Here is a 20,561-nt window from a genome sequence, read left to right as displayed (position 1 = left end):
CCTGTCTGCCTTATGGAAGTGTTAGTGGCACTGTGGATGAGCTAATCTAAGCCAATGGCTCTATCCCAGAGGCCTCTGCTCCGTGCCAAGTGGACAGATGGTGCAAGGCCATTCACTCGCACAACTCCGTCCTGCTATGTGGACACTGACAGAGTGAATGGTCATCTCCTGTGATATATATACTGCTCTGACCTGCCCAGCGTGATGCCCAGGCAGCTTGTGAGCAGGAGGGGGACAATGCCATTGCTGTGTATACACATTTTATATTTGCAAACCAGAGTGTGTAAGGTCTAAACATTGTGGAACTGCGCGTTGGGCTCTGCGGAACAGATGTTGCAGCGATGGAAAGTCCCTACTCCAGACTTGTAATATTCTTTGCACTCTGGTCAGCATGTCTGATTGCAGCTACGTCCCTCGCGTCCTATCAGCATCTTGTTCCTGGTACTTGTGCGCGGAGATTGCCGCTGCCGCCTGACCTTGAGATTACAGTCAGGTGTAAACATCTAGATCTGATGGAAATCGCTCATAATAGAGCTGCGGGGGATTGCTGTGGTATATCACTTGATGCGGCTTCTTCTCAGGTTTTGGAATATTTCAGAAAGGGTTAGATCATGTTAATTTTACAAAGATTAGATGATTTTCCGGTTTCACGTATATAAATCTTAGTAACTGTGTAATGAAAAGTTGTGCAATTTTCTACTATGCTATTTAGGGAGTTTATCAATTCTCGTACACCAATCTTCTACAACGGGTGGGGAATCAGTTTTTCTGCCAAGGGCCATTTGGATATTTATACCATCCTTCGGGGGCCGTACAAACTCCGCCCACAAAGTACATCCTGACTCTGACACTGGTTTCAGGACGTAATCTTTCATTGCATGCCCTTCAGTGTTCAGTAGTGGACACTGCATATATGTGCTCACAGAGCAAGAAGAAATTAATGAGCTGGTGGCAATCAAAATACAACTCCCTGCCAAAACACTGATCCCTGAGAATCTGCCTGGGGGCCGGATAAAAGGTCATTGAGGGCCGTAAATGACCCTGGGGCCTGAGGTTCCCCACTCCTGTTCTACAATAAAAATGGCAAATTACTGTGCACTGCACATTTTCCGAGCAATTTTAGAAAGTTTACCGTACATATGCCAATATATTCATTAAAACAAAGTCAGGGTTTAGCAGATGGGGTGTGGCCCCACTACATGACTCAATTTTGCCAGAAATTGGCCTAAAGTATAATGGAAATTTTTGACCTACAGTGGGGACAATAAGGTAAGTATTTGATACACTGCCGATTTTGCAAGTTTTCCCACCTACAAAGAATGGAGAGGTCTGTAATTTTTATCGTAGGTATACTTCAACTGTGAGACAGAATCTTAAAAAAAACTCCAGAAAATCACATTGTATGATTTTTACATAATTAATTTGCATTTTATTGCATGAAATAAGTATTTGATCACCTAGCACCCAGCGAGAATTCGGGCTCTCACAGACCTGTTAGTTTTTCTTTAAGAATCCAACCTGCTCTGCACTCATTACCTGTATTAATTGCACCTGTTTGAACTCGTTCTCTGTATAAAAGACATCTGGCCACACACTCAATCACACTGCAACCTCTCCACCATGGTCAACACTAAGGCTATGTGCACACAGTGTGTATTTGCCTGTGGATTTGATGCGGTTTTTCAGTGCGGTTTTGCCTGCGGATTTATATGCATTTTTGTAAGCTAAATAAAGATTTGTTATTTAACAACAAAAAAAAAGATTTGTGATGTCATTTCTGTCCATCCTCCTCTTTTACATTTGTCCAACCCACACTACATTACACACACAGACAGATGATGATAGATAGATAGATATGGGATAGATAGATAGATAGATAGATAGATAGATAGATAGATATGGGGTAGATAGATTAGATAGATATATCCATATATCTAGCCATAGATATTTCCATAGATATTTCCATTGAGATATCCATATCCATGTTTATTAATGAACAATGTGTTTCATAAATAAAATGGCGTGGGCTCCCGCCTGGGAAGGGTGTAAGACCCATGGCCATGGCCCTTTCCCAGGCTATGAATATCAGCTCGCAGCTGTCTGCATAGCCTTTACTGGCTATTAAAATAGGGGGACCCCCCAAAAAAATTGACGTGTAGTCCCCTATATTTTATAGCCAGAAAGGCTACGCAGACAGCTGCAGGCTGATATTCATAGCCTAGGAAGGGGCCATGGATACTGGCCCCCCTGGCTACAAATACCAGCCCGCATCCGCCCCAGCATGACGCATCTATAAGATGCGCCAATTCTGGAACTTAGCCACTCTCTTCCCACTCCTGTGTAGCAGTGGGATATGGGGTAATATAAGGGGTTAATGTCACCTTGCTATTGCAAGGTGACATTAAGCCCAGTTAATAATAGAGTGGCATCAATAATAATAATAATCTTTATTTTTATATAGCGCTAACATATTCCGCAGCGCTTTACAGTTTGCACACATTATCATCACTGTACCCGGTGGGGCTCACAATCTAAATTCCCTATCAGTATGTCTTTGGAATGTGGGAGGAAACCGGATGAAACCCACACAAACACGGGGAGAACATACAAACTCTATGCAGACGCCTATCCATTATTAATCTTTTGAAAGGGTTAAAAAAAACACACATGAGAAAAAAGTCTTTTAATGAAATAAAACTCAACACAGTTTTCATATTTTTATTGCTCACCCAGATCCAAACGGCGCCCTCGATCTCCTAGAATAAAAAGTAAAAGAATAAACCAACACATAACACAGAGTACATACTCACCAATCACCTAATTCCTCGAAGCCCTCGATCACCTGTAATAAAGATAAAATAAACCAACCGGTAACTCCCTGGCCGACACAGTCCAATTAATAACGAGTGTCCCACAATGATTTCCCTTACAGGACAGTGACATCAGGTGATGTCACTGCTCTATAGGGACTCCCAGTGATGAACTGACAGGAGATAATCCTCCTGCAGTGCATCATTGAAGAGGTCAAGTGAGTTAATTCTCTCTCTTTACGGCAATGCTGTGTGGGAATTTTGTCACCCAGCATTTCCAGTGAGAGAATGAACTGAAGTGACCTCTGTCCCAGCAGCGGCGCAGGGATACACCGCGGAGAGTAACCTCCGCCTGTCATTTCACCGCTGGAGCACCTGTAGAGCAGTGACATAGTGATGTCACTGTTCTATAGGGGAAATCGTCGTGGGACTCTCGTTATTAATTGGACTATGGCGGAAAGGTGAGTATAGGTTGGTTTATTATTTTATCTTTATTACAGGTGATCGAGGGCTTTGGGGAATTAGGTGATTGGTGAGTATGTACTCTATGATATGTGTTGTATGTTATATGTATGTTCTGTATGTTATATGTTGTATGTTCTGTATGTTATATGTTGTATGTTCTTTTTTTTTTACATTCAACACATTAGCCGGATGATGGGACTACTAATGTGTCACTCACTGTCAGAGTAGCAGGCATAGCCCGATGGGACTTGTAGTCCCATCAGATGATGCCTGCATATACACACACACACCACCACAGACCCCCCGCACAGCCGATGACCCCCACACAGGCCCGGCAGGTCCCCACACACAGCCGATGACCCTCACACAGGCCCGGCAGACCCCCCCGCACAGCTGTGACCCCCACACAGGCCAGGCAGACCTTCCCGCACAGCCGTTGGCCCACGCACAGGTCCGGCAGACCCCCCTTCACAGCCGATTAACCCCGCACAGGCCCGGCAACCCCCCCCCCACACACACATAGGCCCATACACGCACACAGTCACCACTCACACACCATACATGCACACAGTCACTGCCCACACTCCACCCACACTCTTCCCCCCCCTCACGATCTGCAGCGTTTCAAAGCAAGTCACTGAGTGCAGGAACGCTGCAGATCCGCACAAAGAATTGACATGCTGCAGAGATGAACCCGCAGCATTTCCGCGCTGATTTTTTTGCAGCATGTGCACAGCGTTTTTCAAATTACATAGGACAACATGGTACAGTCCGCGGTAGAATCCACAACGTGTGCACACAGCCTAAGGGTATGCGCACACTTTGCGGATTCTGCTGTGGATTTTTCCGAGCGGATTTTGCTAAATGCAGGTCATTTTACCTGTGGATTTAGTGCAGATTTACTGCGGATTTTCTGCAGTTTTTGTGCAGATTTCACCTGCGTTTTTACACCTACGGATTCCTATAATGGAGGAGGTGTAAAAACGCTGCACAAAGAATTGACATGCTGCGGATTCAAAACCGCAGAAAATCTGCGCGGAAAAATCTGCAGCACGTGCACAGCGTTTTTTATTTTACATTGAATATAATGGTACTGTACACTGCAGGAGAATCTGCTGTGAATCACCAGGGCCAAATCCGCTGCGGATCCGCAGCAGAATCCACAATGTGTGCCCATACCCTAAAGAGCTGTTTAAGGACACCAGGGACAAAATTATAGACCTGGACAAGGCTGGGATGGGCTACAGGACAATAGCCAAGCAGCTTGGTGAGAAGGCAACAACTGTTGGCGCATATATTAGAAAAAGGAAGAAACACACAACACTGTCATGGACTAAAATCCTCCAGGGCAGCAGGTCTTCCTGTAGGAGTTTGGTTCCTAGCTAGCTGGTGGGGTGTGTGAATTTCTTCTTTGAAGCTGAGAAGGCTGGGCCCGCTGCTGAGCCAGGTGTCCTGTTACAGCTGCACAAAGGATGGGGGTTTTATAATCCCATGCCGAATAGGATTCAAATAATTGACATGAAATTATATCTTCACGGTGAATTGGAGTCCGTACAAGTATGGCTGCAGATGCTGCAGGGCCCACACAATTGCTAGATATTGCTTTTCCATCGTCGAGTAGGCTACCTCCTTTGGCAGGAGTTTCCGGCTTAGGTACAAAGCGGTTTATTCTTGGCTCGTAGTCAACCTGGCTGAGCACAGCACAGAGGCCAAAGTCACCGGCGTCGGTCTGTACTACAAACGGCCATGTAAAGTTGGCTGTTTGTAGTACCGTGCAGCTAGAAAGGGCAGTCTTCAGCGCCTGGAATGCTGCTCACAGTCATTTGTCCAATCGACTGCAGAGGTCAGCTTTTTGCCCAGGAAGGACATCACTTCTTTCTTGGTCCTGGGGATGGGCCAGGATGTGATTGCATCCACCTTCCCAAGCTCTGGCTTTAGAGCCCCCCACCTACTTGGTGTCCCAAATAGTGGACCTTACTCATACCCAGCTTAATGATCAAGACTGCCCACCCGAGAACCTGCACCAGATACTCTAGGCGACCCTCCCAGATGGGTCTGAGGATGGCAATGTCGTCCAAGTATACAGCCATCAAGTCCATTGAACAGCATGTTAACCAACCACTGAAAAGTGGCTGGGGCATTCTTCATGCCGAATGGTACCACTGTGAACTTGTACGGTCCAAATGGAGTGATAAAGGCAGAGAGTTCCCACGCCTCATGGATCTTCCAATATCCAGGGCTTACATTCGTGATGATCGGATACTTGGCCCCGGCCAACTGATTGAGCAGGTCATCATTGCGCGGCATTGGGTACATGACCATGACAGCGTTGAGCCCCCTGTTGTCCACATAGAACTGTGTTGTTCGGTCCTTCTTTGGAATGAGGACTACGGGCGAGGTCCAAGCGCTACTGAATGTTTGGATGACTCCCCACTTCAGCATCTCGTCAATCTCCTGGAGCACGTGCTGCTGCACCTCCAGGGAGACCCGATATGTTGAACATAGATACAAAAAGTGGCACACCACAGTACGAGTATCATATGGGAAAGTATAAAAAGTACCCGAACATAAATAAGTATTATCCCATATAGATACGTTTACCGTGGACTGTAAAGAGACCAGTTGTCAAAATTAATATAGAAGGGGAGGGAAGGAAAATACTTCCAAGACAACAATAAAGGTCATGATATAAAATTGCTTTATTGGATAAAGGGCAAGGAACAAGAAAACATGCTAAAATTGCTGAAAACTTGTCACATAGACGTAAGGACACCATGAACCCTAGTTGCTGCTAAAATTACCTCAACAAAGACACAGTGGGTAAAGTGCCATATTGCTGACCAACTAGATAGGTCAATATACAAAGATTACACTGAAGTCATAGAAATATATAACACATATGCCCACACATAACACACCATATGTCAAAAGATTACCCCTGACGAAGGTTTCCCGAAACGCGTGTTGGGGCGGACACCGGGACCCTACACTTGCTTGCGTGCACTTGCATTTATAAGGTAATCTTTTGACATATGGTGTGTTATGTGTGGGCATATGTGTTATATATTTCTATGACTTCAGTGTAATCTTTGTATATTGACCTATCTAGTTGGTCAGCAATAAGGCACTTTACCCACTGTGTCTTTGTTGAGGTAATTTTAGCAGCAACTATGGTTCATGGTGTCCTTATGTCTATGTGACAAGTTTTCAGCAATTTTAGCATGTTTTATTGTTCCTTGCCCTTTATCCAATAAAGCAATTTTATATCATGACCTTTATTGTTGTCTTGGAAGTATTTTCCTTCCTTCCCCTTCTCCGATATGTTGAACGCCAGACTGGGGGATGATCACCGATGTCCACATGATGGACGGCTGACTTGATCCTTTCGGCATTGTTGCTGAACAAATCTCGGAAAACGTGCAGGATTATCCAAAGCTGGGACCATTGGTCCGACAATAGCTGGTTGCAAACCTCCACATCCTCGACGATCCCACCCACCCTAGCCTGGGCATATCCGAGAGGGTTCCCACCTCTCCGTCTTCTGGCAGGCCTCCCACTCATGATGTGTCTTCATCATTGGGTATAGTCCAGGGTGACCAGGTTCATTACGGTGTTGGAATGCCGATGCACGAGGTACGGGCCTTCCCAGGCTGCCTGAAGTTTGTCCCGTGGTATGGGGACCAGTACCCACACCTTTTGACTCACCTGGTAGGTCTTTTCAAAAGCATTCTGGTTGCACCATTTCTTCTGGTTGGCCTGGGCTCATGTCATGTTATACACCAACTGCCCCAAGGCCTGCATGTTGTCATGGAAACACACGACAAACTCGATGAACGACACTCCAGGGGTGGCTAAGTCTCCTTCCCAGACCTCTTTCACGAGAGCCAGGGTGTGACGCTAGTCACTTCTCAAGGCTAAGCCATGAGTCAGAGTTGTCAGGGAGGCCAAGGTCAGAAGTCAGGAGGGTACGTCATTAAATGGAAGAGACAAAGGCGTAGTCGGGTAACGTTCCAAGGTCAGAGTACCGGGAGAATAACGGATCAGAGCAGAAGGGGTTAAACAGGTGGATGGTCAGAACAAAGTCCAAGGTCAAGCAACAGATCAAGCATATAAAACTCAAGGCACAGGATAGCAGAAACTTCACAAAATGAATGTACGTCTGGCAGTGGTCTGGGAGGAGCTGCTAAGTTAAGTAGGCATGGCCATTACCAAGAACAGTAAACACAGGGGCGGACCTACCACCCGTGCAGCCAGTTCATTGAACGGGGGCCCAGGGGGAGAGGGGGGCCCCTCCAGCCTCCTGCACCGCATGGCTAATTATTCAATTTTCAAATTAGCCATGTGGAGCGTAGGAGGAGAGGAGAGGAGAGCAGCGCCGCAGCGCTGGAGGACCTGTGATGTCTTCGTCATGTGATCAGGGGGCGGAGCTGATCACAGGCCTTTACCATTGATCAGCTCTGCCCCCTGATCACATGATGATGACATCACCACAGGTCCTTTTAGCTGAGCTCACACAGGAGCTGCATCTTCCAGCAGGAGCGCGGCCAGGTAAGAAGTTTTTTTTTTTAATTTAATTATGTTTCCCCGCAGGATGGAAATACATGGACCATGTGTCTCCATCCTGCCAGGGCAGATTGGAGACAGGGGGGAGGCAAGATGGAGAGGGGCAGGATTGGAGACATTGGGATCAGGATGGAGATGGGGCAGGATGAAGATGGGGCAGGATTGGAGGCAGGGGCAGGATTGGAGACGGGGCATGATTGGAGACATTGGGGGCAGGATGGAGATGGGGGCAGGATGGAGACGGGGGCCGGATTGGAGACGGGGGCCGGATTGGAGATGGGGCATGATTGGAGACATTGGGGGCAGGATGGAGATGGGGCAAGATGGAGACATTTGGGGCAGGATGGCGACATTTGGGGCAGGATGGAGGCATTTGGGGCAGCATGGAGACATTGGGGGCAGGATGGAGACCTTGGGGGCAGGATGGAGGCATTGGGAGCAGGTTGGAGATGGGGCAGGATGCAGATGGGGCAGGATGCAGACAGGGGCAGGATTGGAGATGGGCAGTATTGATGACGGGGGCAGGTTTGGAGACATTGGGGCAGGATTGGAGACATTGGGGGCAGGATTGGAGACATTGGGGGCAAGATGGAGATGGGGCAGGATTGGAGACGGGACAGGATGAGGCAGTATTGGAGACGGGGGCAGTATTGGAGACGGGGGCAGTATTGGAGACGGGGGCAGTATTGGAGACGGGGGCAGTATTGGAGACTGGGGCAGGATTGGAGACATAGGGGGCAGGATTGGAGATGGGGCAGGATGGAGATGGGGCAGGATGGAGACGGGGCAGGATGGAGACATTGGGGGCAGGATTGGAGAAATTGGGGGCAAGATGGAGACAGGGCAGGATTGGAGACATTGGGGGCAGGATTGGAGATACAGGGGGCAGGATGGCAGACACTGGGGGCAGGATGGCAAACAAGGGGCAGGACTGGAGATACGGGGGCAGGACTGGAGACACGGGGGCAGGACTGGAGACATGGGGTGCAGGATTGCAGGTACAGGGGGCATGATTGGAGACAAACGGGGCAGGATGAAAGACATGGGGGCAGGATTGCAGGTACAGGGGGCATGATTGCAGACACAGGGGGCATGATTGGAGACAAAGGGGGCAGGATGAAAGACACAAGGGGCATGATTGGAAACAGGGCAAAATGGAGACATGGGGCAGGATTGGAGACACAGGGGGCAGGATTGGAGACAGATGGGGCAGGATGGATACAATGGAGACAGATGGGGAGATCATATGGGGCACAATGGATACTCATGAGGGTGGGATGGGAGAACATATGGCTGAAGCCAGGAATGAGACACACGGGGGCCAGGATGGGGGATATTATTACCATAGGGGTTAATTAAAGGATATTATTACTGCAGTGATGTATTTATTTTATTTTTTGAGCATACTGTTTTAAATGGGGGGGCAGTCCTGTTACTGTGTAGAGCGATACTATGTTGCCTTTGTTTCTTCATGTGATGTAGTGTAGAAGTTGGGAAAAAAATAAGTAATGTGTTCTGCAAGTGGAGCTCTAGATAACTGTATTATTTCCCGCAGAGACGAGCCCTGGCTGGAAGAAGTGATGGCGATCTGTGCTGGATGAAAGATGAAAAGCAAGGATGAAGGACTTTACCTAGAGACGTCACTGGTGAGTTAGTGTGTTACCTATACACTGACACTATATACTTTATACTATATACAGAGGTCCTGTGTATAATGTCACCAGTGATCACTGTATTACCTGTACGTTATATACAGAGCTCCTGTGTATAATGTCATTAATCACTGTATTACCAGTACACAGCCACTGGATAGTAAGTACAGATCCCCTGTGTATAATGGCACTTATGGCGATAGTATTGTTTTTTTATTACTGATCAATATTGTAGTATTCAGTCACTATGTGGTGGTAAAATGTGGTCTGGACATGGTGTTGCGGTATTTGTCCCTTGTATGTGCTATTATTTGGTTACTTTGTGGTGGTAATATGTGGTCTGGTCATGGTGCGGTGGTATTTGTTCCTTGTACGTGATATTATTCGGTCACTGTGATAGTAATATATAGTCTGGTCCTGGTGTGGCAGTATTTGTTCCTTGTATGTGGTATTAATTATAGGTCACTATGTGGTGTTAATATTGTGTCTGGTCATGGTGTGGCGGTATTTGTCCACTGTATGTGATATTAATGGCCATTTTAAAAATTGAAAAATAAATACAAATGTACCTAAATTGTATTGCATATTTTAACAAATATTTAATAGGTTACAGTAGAGTAGAGCTTGGCCAAAAATGTCTACAGTGTTGTGATGGCGGCTTAAAAAATATTTTGGCTGAAAAAAAAATCTGCCAGCTATATGTGTGATCTGGTGATGGGAACTGTTAATGTATGATTGGTGAGTGGAGTTTTCCACTATGTGGCCCCGAAATTTCTAGTGGCAGCCCTGCCCCTGTCCATATGCTGCAGCAGTTCAGGAATGTGCGGAGTGCGGACACTGGACAGTGTGGAATGGATGGATCCTCTTGGTCTGGCCTGCCCTGCCTGCTCCAGGTAAGAGTACTACCAGAGCTGAGCAGGACTGAGGGACAGGGACCGAGGTGCAGGCATGATTTGGGGGGGCTCCTGGGGTGAGGGAGAACTGAACATGGCAGGCATGATTTTGGGTGGCTCCGTCCTGGGGGAGAACTGAAGCATGATGGCCTGGCTGCTCATGAATGGGGGGGCCCCTGGCCTGGGGAGAAGGAAAGCATGGCCGTGGCTGCTCATGAATGGGGAGGGCCTGGGGAGAAGCATGACTGATCATGAATGGGGGGGGCCCTGGGGAGAAGCATGACTGCTCATGAATGGGGGACCCCTGGGGGAGATGCTTGGCTGCTCATGAATGGGACGGCTCATGGGGGGGGAGAAGAAACATGAATCGGGCGGCCCACATAGGGGGAGAAGCAGCATAAACTGGGGGGGGGCACATGGGGAGAAGCAGCATAAACTGGGGGGCCACATAGGGCGAGAAGCACTATGCCAAAAGTAGACCGCATATGGGGAGGGCATTATGAAACAAAGGGAAACGGGGGTGCCTATATATATTACCTATCCGTATGTTTACATAACTTTGTTGCCCTATGAAGGACGGGGGGGGAGGACCCCGAAAAATTTCTTGCACAGGGGCCCACTACAGTCTGTGTCCATCCCTGAGTAAACACCTGAGACAGCCGATCTCCCAGTCACAGACTGGCTAGTTGAGCTGTTAGTAAACACACTGACAGCTCAGCACACCCCTGAACCAGACTGGATGGTCATGCTGTCAATCAAAGTACTGACAGCTTCAGCATGCCCCTGTACTAAATTGGATGGCCGAGCTGTCAGTAACTGCATCTCAGACACCCTGAGGGATGGACCCGTGACACAAGGGACCCTGCACTCGCCGCCCATAACTCATAGGGGGAGAAAACCGTTGAGGCCTCTGGAACCTCCTGATAGTAAAATAACAGGTATGGGAGATACTGCTATTATGCATCTGCTTCAGGGTGCCATTAAACCGTTTGCACAGGCTGTTAGTCTGTGGGTTGTACAGGCTGGTCAACAGATGTTGCTGCCTACAGAGGGACTCCATCAGCTGCGGCATGAACTGGATTCCCCAGTTGGTGAGCATTTCCTCCCACTTGGGAGAAAATTTCCAGTAATGTGGTGGCAACCACATCAGCCCCATCTTTGGCCAGTAGAAATGTTGGGCTAGTCTTACCTTTGTCTTGGTGATCCATAGATGTCCAGCCATCGGAATCTCAGGTGCAATCCGCAACAACACCGCCTTGAACGGATAGGGTACCACTAACTGTCGGTCCCTAGGCCACGCCGCTGGACCGTTATCCGGTACAGCTGTTCTTTGTCCCAGACCACCCGTTCGAGGGCTGAGTCCGAGGGAGGCTGTGCTGCCTGTTCCTTAAGAGCTTTCAGGCTGTCATCAGTTTCCAACATCGCCTGAAACCCCTGACTGGACGTGGCCATGATAGATGAGACCGCCACATCTTCTGTCAGTTGCCCAGAACCTGCCTCCTGGCTTTCGTCTGACCCGACAGCCAGTAGGTCAGAAGGGGGGAAGCTGTCGGCCCCTGAGGCCCTGCCACTACTAACGCATGTGACCACGGCCACTGCAACCACAGGTTGTGCCTGCTTCTCCTCTGCTTCTGACCAAGTCACTGGTCTAGACTGACTAACCTGACCCTCTGACAACCCAGTTGTGGAGGAACATGCAATGAGGCCTTACCTGGGAGCCCTACCTCTTCTGGGACAGCCCTGCCCACAATTGCATGCTTCCCCTCTGCAGCTGTCTGCCCCGTCTGTTCCCTCCATGGAAACCTCACAGGACAGTTGGTTTCAGCATGTCGGCTGGCCACACTCTAAGGCATTATTACAGCTTGCTTGATTGATTCCCCCCACCCGAGGGGAGCAGGAAACAGTATATTACGCATCCCAACATCCCTATCAGTGGGCATGTTAATCACATTGAAATCAACAGGGGTATATATATATATATATATATATATATATATATATATATCTCAGCAATATTTTTCTACAATATGACCAGAAAAAGATCCCTAAGAAACTCCAAGAAGAAACATATATGATGTCCTTGTACAACAAGGAATAACCCTTCAGATCATAAATGGTAGTCAGGTGGCCAGTGCAATTAAACCACAAAACATCCACGTACTTCATAGTCACGTTCCAATGGACATGGCCCATTATATGGAGCATCTTATGCGGCCCATCATATATGGAGCATAATATGGGGTCAATTATACATGAAGCATCTTATAGGGCCAATTGTATATAGAGCATCTTATGGAGCTCATTATATATGGATGATTATATGGGACCCATTATATATGGAGAATCTTATGGGGCCCATCATATATGGAGCACCTTATGGAGCCAATTATATATGAAGCATTTTATGGGGTCCATTATGTACTGTATGGAGCATAAAATGGGGCTCATTATACTGTATGGAGCATTATATGGGGTCCATCATATACTATATGGAGCATTATATGGGGCCAATTCTGTATGGAGCATTATATGGGGCCCATTATATACTGTATGGAGCATTATATGGGCCCCAGTATGTATGGAACAATATATGGGGTTCATTATACTGTATGGAGCTATGTATGGGGCTCATTATTCTGTATGGAGCAATATATGGGGCTCATTATTCTGTATGGAGCAATATATGGGGCTCAATATTCTGTATGGAAAAACACATGGGGTCCATTATAGTGTGTGGATAAATATATGGGGCTCATTATACTGTATGGAGCATTATATAGAGTCCATTTTCCTGTATGGAGCAATATATGGGGCTCATTATTCTGTATGGAGCATTGTATGTGGTCCATTATTCTGTATGGAGCAATAAATGGGGCTCATTATTCTATATGGAGCACTATGTGGTGCCCAAAATACTATACAGTATGAAGCAATACATGGGAGTCATTATATTGTATGGGGCACTATGTAGTGCCCATAATAATGCATGGAGCAATATATGAGGCTCATTATTCTGTTTGGAGCACTATGTGGTGCCCACAATACTCTATTGAACAATATATGTGGCTCTTTATACTGTATGGAACAATATATGAGGCTCATAATACTGTATGGGGCAATATATGGGGCTCATTATTCTTTATAAAGAATGGAATCTCCAGCGCTGGACTTCAGTTAAAAATACATCATTTATTGTAAATTCTTAAAATAGAACAGAAAAAAGTATGGATAAGGACATACAGGCAGATGGGGTCTCTGGTGGTCTCCAACCAACGCGTTTCGACCTAGAGGGTCTTACTCATGGTTCACACTAGACCAATACTGACGACTACAAATAGTACAAAAACTAGTAAATCACAGGTGTTGGACAAAAGAATTAATGAAAATAGGGAGTATCCCTACCAGTTAACTCTTGCAAACACTCAGCCTAATGTGGAGCTGAAACAAAAACTTGTCGGAAAAACAAAAAAAAAAAAAAAAAAAAATCTAATAAAAAGATATCATAAGAATATAATAACAATCACAAAAATTATCAGAATAACCAGAATTGAATAGGACTAAGTAGAATGTAAATATACAGAAGAAAATATCAATCTAATTGCAATATTAAATCAAGTCGTTTGTTCAGACCTAATGGTACTCTTGTATTTAATTTAAAAATCCAAAAGGATTCACGATTTAATAATTTTCTCCTGAAATCACCTCCCCTAGTAGATCTATAGACTTTCTCTATTGCTATAATTTTGAGACTATCAGTTTTACCTCCATGAACAGTTTTACAATGATAAGAAACTGCTGAAATATTATAATTACTACTAGTAGCTTCTGACAAGTGTTTCCTAATTCTCTTTTTAAGAGGTCCTATTGTACAGCCTACATATTGTAGGTTACAAAAAACGCATTCAATAACATATATTACTCCTTCTGAATTACAATTTATGTGAGACTGAATAGGGTATGATATGCCAGTAACACTAGAAGTGAATCTGCTGGTTTTAACCACATAGTTGCAGACTTTACAGGGATGATGTCCACATTTGGAAAAGCCTTTATATGACAACCAAGTATTATTTTTAGTTCTCCTATTACTGATAAAAAGACTGGGGGATAAGATATCGCTCAAAGCAGGAGCTTTCCTGGCTATGTATCGTATCTGGGTATTGTCCAGAATTTGACCAAGTTTATTATCATTGTGTAAAATAGGTAAATATTTTTTGACAATGTCCTTTATCTTATTGAATTGTGGACTGTACATGGTAGAAAAACTAACTATAGGACGGTCATGATTATTGCAGGAGGCCCGTGTGCGATTCTTTTTCTTGTTAGCAGTAACTCCAGTGTGTACAAGGCTCAAAGGAGATTCATTCAGCAGGGTGTGTCTATCGATCCTGCTGACAATATTATCAGCTTTCCTTAGCATCCAATTAGCATATCCTCTGTCCTTAAGTCTAGATAGGGTTTTGTTTGATTATTCTTTATGGAGCATTATATCGGGCCCATTATACTGTATAGAGCAATATGTGGGACTCATACTGTATGGAGCAATAAATGGGTCTCATTATTCTGTATGGAGCAATATATGGGGTCCATTATTCTGTATGGAGCAATATATGTGGCTCATTATACTGTATGGAGCATTATATAGGTTCCATTATTCTATATGGAGCAATACAGATCTGGCAAAAATTAAGAGACCACCACACGAAAACCCTGTCAAGGACAGCCCATTCTCCAGACCTGAACCTCATTGAAAACCTCTGGAATGTAATCAAGAGGATGGCGGATAGTCACAAGCCATCAAACAAAGAAGAAACTGCTTACATTTTTGCACCAGAAGCAGTGTGAAAGACTGGTGGCAAGAATGTTAAAACGCGTGAAAGCTGTTTTTAAAAATTATGGTTAATCCACAAAATACTGATAATACTGCATGGAGCAATATATGGGGCTCATTATTCTGTATGTATCACTATGTGGTGCCCATAATGCTGTATGGAGCAATATATGGGGCTCATTATTCTGTATGGAGCGCTATGTGGTGCCCACAATACTGTATAGAACAATACCTGGGGCTCATTATACTGTATGGAGCAATATATAAGGACTATCATACTGTATGGAGCATTATATGCAGCTCATTATACTATTTCGATCATTATATGGGGCTCGCTATTCTTTATGGAGCATTACATATCGGCCCATTATACTACATGGAGCAATATATGGGGCTTATTATACTGTATGGAGCAAAATATGGGGCTCATTATTCTGTATGGAATATGGGGTTCAATATACTGTGTGGAGCATTATGTAGGATCCATTTTTCTGTATGGAGCAATATATGGGGCTCATTATACTGTATGGAGCAATATACAGTATGTGGCTCATTATACTGTATGGAGCATTACATAGAGTCCATTATTCTGTATGGAACTGTATTCTGTATGGGACTCATTATTCTGTATGGAGCATTATATATGGTCCATTATTCTGTATGGTACAATAATTTGAGCACATTATTCTGTATGGAGCACTATGTGGTGCCCATAATACTGTATGGAGCAATATATGAAGCTTATTACTCTGGATGGAGCACTATGTGGTGCCCATAATACTGTATGGAACAATATATGGCTCATTATACTGTATGGAGCAATATATGAGGCTCATTATACTGTGTGGAGCATTATATGGTGTTCATTATATTGTATGGAACAATATATGGGGCTCATTATTCTCGATGGAGCACTATGTGGTGCCCATAATACTGTATGGAACAATATATGGGGCTCATTATACTGTATGGAGCAATATATGAGGCTCATTATACTGTGTGGAGCATTATATGGTGTTCATTATATTGTATGGAACAATATATGGGGCTCATTATTCTCGATGGAGCACTATGTGGTGCCCATAATAATGTATAGAGGACTATACTGTTCGGTTTCTGAACTATTGTAGAATTTACAATAGATATCACTCACGTAATATAAGAGGTAAGTAAAATCTCTGGCACGATACTATACCTATATTTCTCTACCATATCTGTGTATCATGAATCAATGTGTTAAAGGGGCCCACTGAGAATCTTTTGCCCAGGGCCCACGAAAACCTGGAGCACACACATAGCCTCCTGTATCCAGTGTGAGCCCCCATATAGCCTCCAGTATACAGTATGAGCCATTACATAGCCTCTTATATACAGTACGAGTCCGCACATACTGTCCAATATACAGTATAAGCCCCCAAATAGCCTCCTACATACATTATGAGTCTGCACATGACCTCCAATATACAGTGTAAGCCCCATATAGCCTCCTATGTAAAGTATAAACCTGAACATAGCCTCCTGCATACAGTGTGAGCCCCCATATAGCCTCCTGTATACAGTGTGAACCCCTGTATAGTTTCTAATTACAGTATGTGCCCTTATATAGCCTCCTGTATACAGTGTGATCCCCCTTATAGCCTCCTATATACAGTGTGAGTCCTCACATCCCATACAAATATTAATAAAAAAAATGACATCATTGCGCTGGCACATCATGGCAGAGGCAACAGAAGCTCCCAGGAAAGCTCCCTGCTGGGATATGTGCGCCGCAGATGGTGGTGCGCAAAGCAGGTGGTAGCCCAGGGTGCCCTCAGTATAATTCACCTATGGTTTACCCTCAATTTTGGAAAGTTCCAACAATTTTGTCTAGATAATTTTGGGTGTTTTATGTGGAATTACGTCCATTTTGCCTTTTTTTCCTGTTTTTTTCTTATAGATAGATAGATTGAGAAATAGATACGGTATATAGATATTCCCACCAAATTAAAATGGCGAAACTCACTCTTGGTCCCGAGGTAAAGCAGGGGGAAATTAATTTTTTTACTCATTCATGGTAGTGCTGCCCCCTGCAACCTTTCACCCTAGATACCTGCCCTCTGGTGCCTAGTGGCAAATATGGCCCTGAGTGTCCCATAGTCCCATAGCCATGGCCTGGCCTATGGTGATGGTCTGAAAACTGTCAAGGGACCTAACACACAAAACAGTGGACAGATTCTGGGACAAGGATGGGCCCTTCTGACACATCGCTCAGATTAGGTGGCAAAAACCTGGTGACATATTCACTTTAAGGCATTGATTTCAAGGATATAGCCAACGAGGGTGCAGAGGTAGCAGTTTCCTGCGGGCACAGGTACCTGACGGGGTCCCTCCACCAAATAAGACCTCCATATGGCAGGTGGGGGCCTATTACAGACTTTTGCATTGTTGCTCAGGCGCACCCTTGTTTTATCAGGATATTGTAATATGGTTGGTGTGAGCCTGCCCTTAAAGAGTTAACTTGACTCAAGAGCTTGCAATCAGCATCACCACCACCAACCCTCCCCGCTCTTCTCCTGTCTCGGAGTTTGATAAGACAGCCTCCGGCTCTATTTTTCTTGTTGTTACAAAGGCCCCTGTCCTGACATTCGTTTGATTTGCGCGTTTGACGAAGGGGTTGTCTCTATTATGTTTAATTGAAAAGAACTGCGGACTCGAAGCATGAATATTCAATGCGGGCCCGTTTGGTGGCATTCCAGCTACCCTGATGTTCTGTGATTCCTTTCTGACTCACAGCTAGGAGGCCTGTCAGACTCCGAAATGACAGCAGGAAAGCTATTAATTGAAATAGCTTCATTAATTAGTAATTAACAGCGGGGTAATGACTATGTCACACATCATATTTCAATGAGTGCCCTTCACATGTTATAGGGGCTTTAATTAAAGAATATGCATTTTAATTAAAAGACCAAGGCTGGCCTGTGGCCTCCACAAAGTCTGCAGTCTGGGGAAAGTTTGCAGACCGGTCCATAGATTGGGTTAAGGAGATTGTCCGGAATTTGGAAAACAAGACTGCTTTATTTATTTTTGCCAGATAAGGCGCCCCATCTGTCCACAGGTTGTGCCTGGTATTACTGTCCGTAAAAAATAAATAAATTGATACATCTTTTATTTTTTGGAAGCTAGAGAAGCTTGTTCAGATTTTTTATGACTGTAATTATCATCATTTTACAGTTCACAGTGAACCTCTAATGTCCTCATACGAGATTTATGAGCTGCAGACATGCATCACTTATAATAATGATTTATTATGGTTTTCCAATGTGTCTGTAAAAAATGTTGTTGGTTTGTGACTTTTTGATTAGCTGTCCAAAAAAAATAAAATCAAGTTGGCAACCTTGTTCCAGTGGATTCTGCCTAGCAGGGACCTGACAAAGCCAGTGACGAAATAGTAGGAAGGGACAATATGGCAAGCCGGGACAAAGAGTCAAACCTACTGACTGAGCGGGACCTGACTATCCAGCTAAGTACTCTACATGGGAGCAGATCTGGAGATCTGTGGGGAATTGTCTGCACTGGGTGCTGGCTAATTGGTTTTTTGTACACTATTATTGCATTTTTTTTCCTTTGCCCACTTTTAAGGTCCATTTTATTTATTTGCCTGTGGTTTTTTTTTCATGTTAATCATTGTAAGGGGGGAGGTTTCTAGATGTTTTCCATTAATTCATCAGTTGCACAAAATGTACTCCAGTGATTTTATGTACAATAGATATTTTTGTGCAATTATGACATATGGCGGAACATGCAACTTTTTGAGCAAATAAGCTGCAAGACAGGTTCTTAACAAAAAGAGCGATTTTTACTTTTGTGCAAAATTCATGAACCCTGTGCACCACTTTGAAAAACTTAGCAGGAAAAACACACCAACGAACACTATAACACAGAAAAAAGACGCTTAAAAAAAACCAAATGAAGAATCGGGCCCTATGTACTCACACTAAATCCATTGTAGAGTTGTGTGAAAAAGTGTTTGCCCCCTTCCTGATTTCCTATTCTTTTGCATGTTTGTCACACTTAAATGTTTCAGATCTTCAAACAAACGTAAACATTAGACAAAGTTGACACATGTAAACACAAAATGCAGTTTTTAACCCCTTAGGCTGGTTTCACATTTGCGTTTTTTAGCGCTGGAAAAAAACGCACATGTGCGCATGCGTTTTTTCCCCTATATTTAACATGGGTGCGCATACCTGCGCGCTTGTAAGCGCATGTATGCGATTTTCATGCGCTGCGTTTTTTTGGGGTGTGCGATTGGATTTTCCAGACGCAGCATGTTGCATTTTTTGGCCCTGCATAAAAGCGCATGCGCACATATGCGCACGTTTTGCGCTAAAAATGGCCATTATAGCCTATGGATGCGCATATGTGCGCACTGGCATGCTCATGTATGCGTTTTTTTGCATAAGCGTTTTTTTTTTTTAACCATGGAATTTAGGGGTTTGGGTTAGAGTTAGGGTTAGTTAAGGGGGTTTAGGGTTAGGATTAGGGTCAGGGTCAGGGTTAGGGTTGGGTTTTGGGTCAGGGTTAGGGTTAAGTATGGTTTGGTTAAGGGTTAGGGTCAGGGTTAGGGTCAGGATTAGGGTTAAGTATGGTTTTGTTAAGGGTTAGGGTCAGGGTTAGGGTTAGGGTTAGGGTCAGGGTTAGGGTTAGGGTCAGGGTTAGGGTTAGGGTCAGGGTTAGGGTTAAGTATGGTTTTGTTAAGGATTAGGGTCAGGGTTAGGGTCAGGATTAGGGTTAAGTATGGTTTGGTTAAGGGTTAGGGTCAGGGTTAGGGTTAGGGTTAGGGTCAGGGTTAGGGTTAGGGTCAGGGTTAGGGTTAGGGTCAGGGTTAGGGTTAAGTATGGTTTTGTTAAGGGTTAGGGTCAGGGTTAGGGTCAGGATTAGGGTTAAGTATGGTTTGGTTAAGGGTTAGGGTCAGGGTTAGGGTTAGGGTTAGGGTTAGGGTCAGGGTTAGGGTTAGGGTTAGGGTCAGGGTTAGGGTTAGGGTCAGGGTTAGGGTTAAGTATGGTTTTGTTAAGGGTTAGGGTTAGGGTTAGGGTCAGGATTAGGGTTAAGTATGGTTTTGTTAAGGGTTAGGGTCAGGGTTAGGGTCAGGGTTAGGGTTAGGGTTAGGGTTAGGGTCAGGGTTAGGGTTAGGGTTAGGGTCAGGGTTAGGGTTAGGGTTAGGGTTAGTTAGGGTTTAGGGTTTGGGTTAGGGTTAAGTATGATTTGGTTAAGGGTTAGGGTCAGGGTTAGGGTTAGGGTCAGGGTTAGGGTTAGGTTTAGGGTCAGGGTTAGGGTTAGTAAAGTCATGGTTTGGGTAGTGTGAGGG

The sequence above is a fragment of the Dendrobates tinctorius genome, unplaced genomic scaffold (genome assembly GCF_039654945.1).
Source record: "Dendrobates tinctorius isolate UK_male_01 unplaced genomic scaffold, ASM3965494v1 ptg000065l, whole genome shotgun sequence".
NCBI lineage: Eukaryota > Metazoa > Chordata > Amphibia > Anura > Dendrobatidae > Dendrobates > Dendrobates tinctorius.
Note: the sequence above shows the minus strand (reverse complement) of the source record.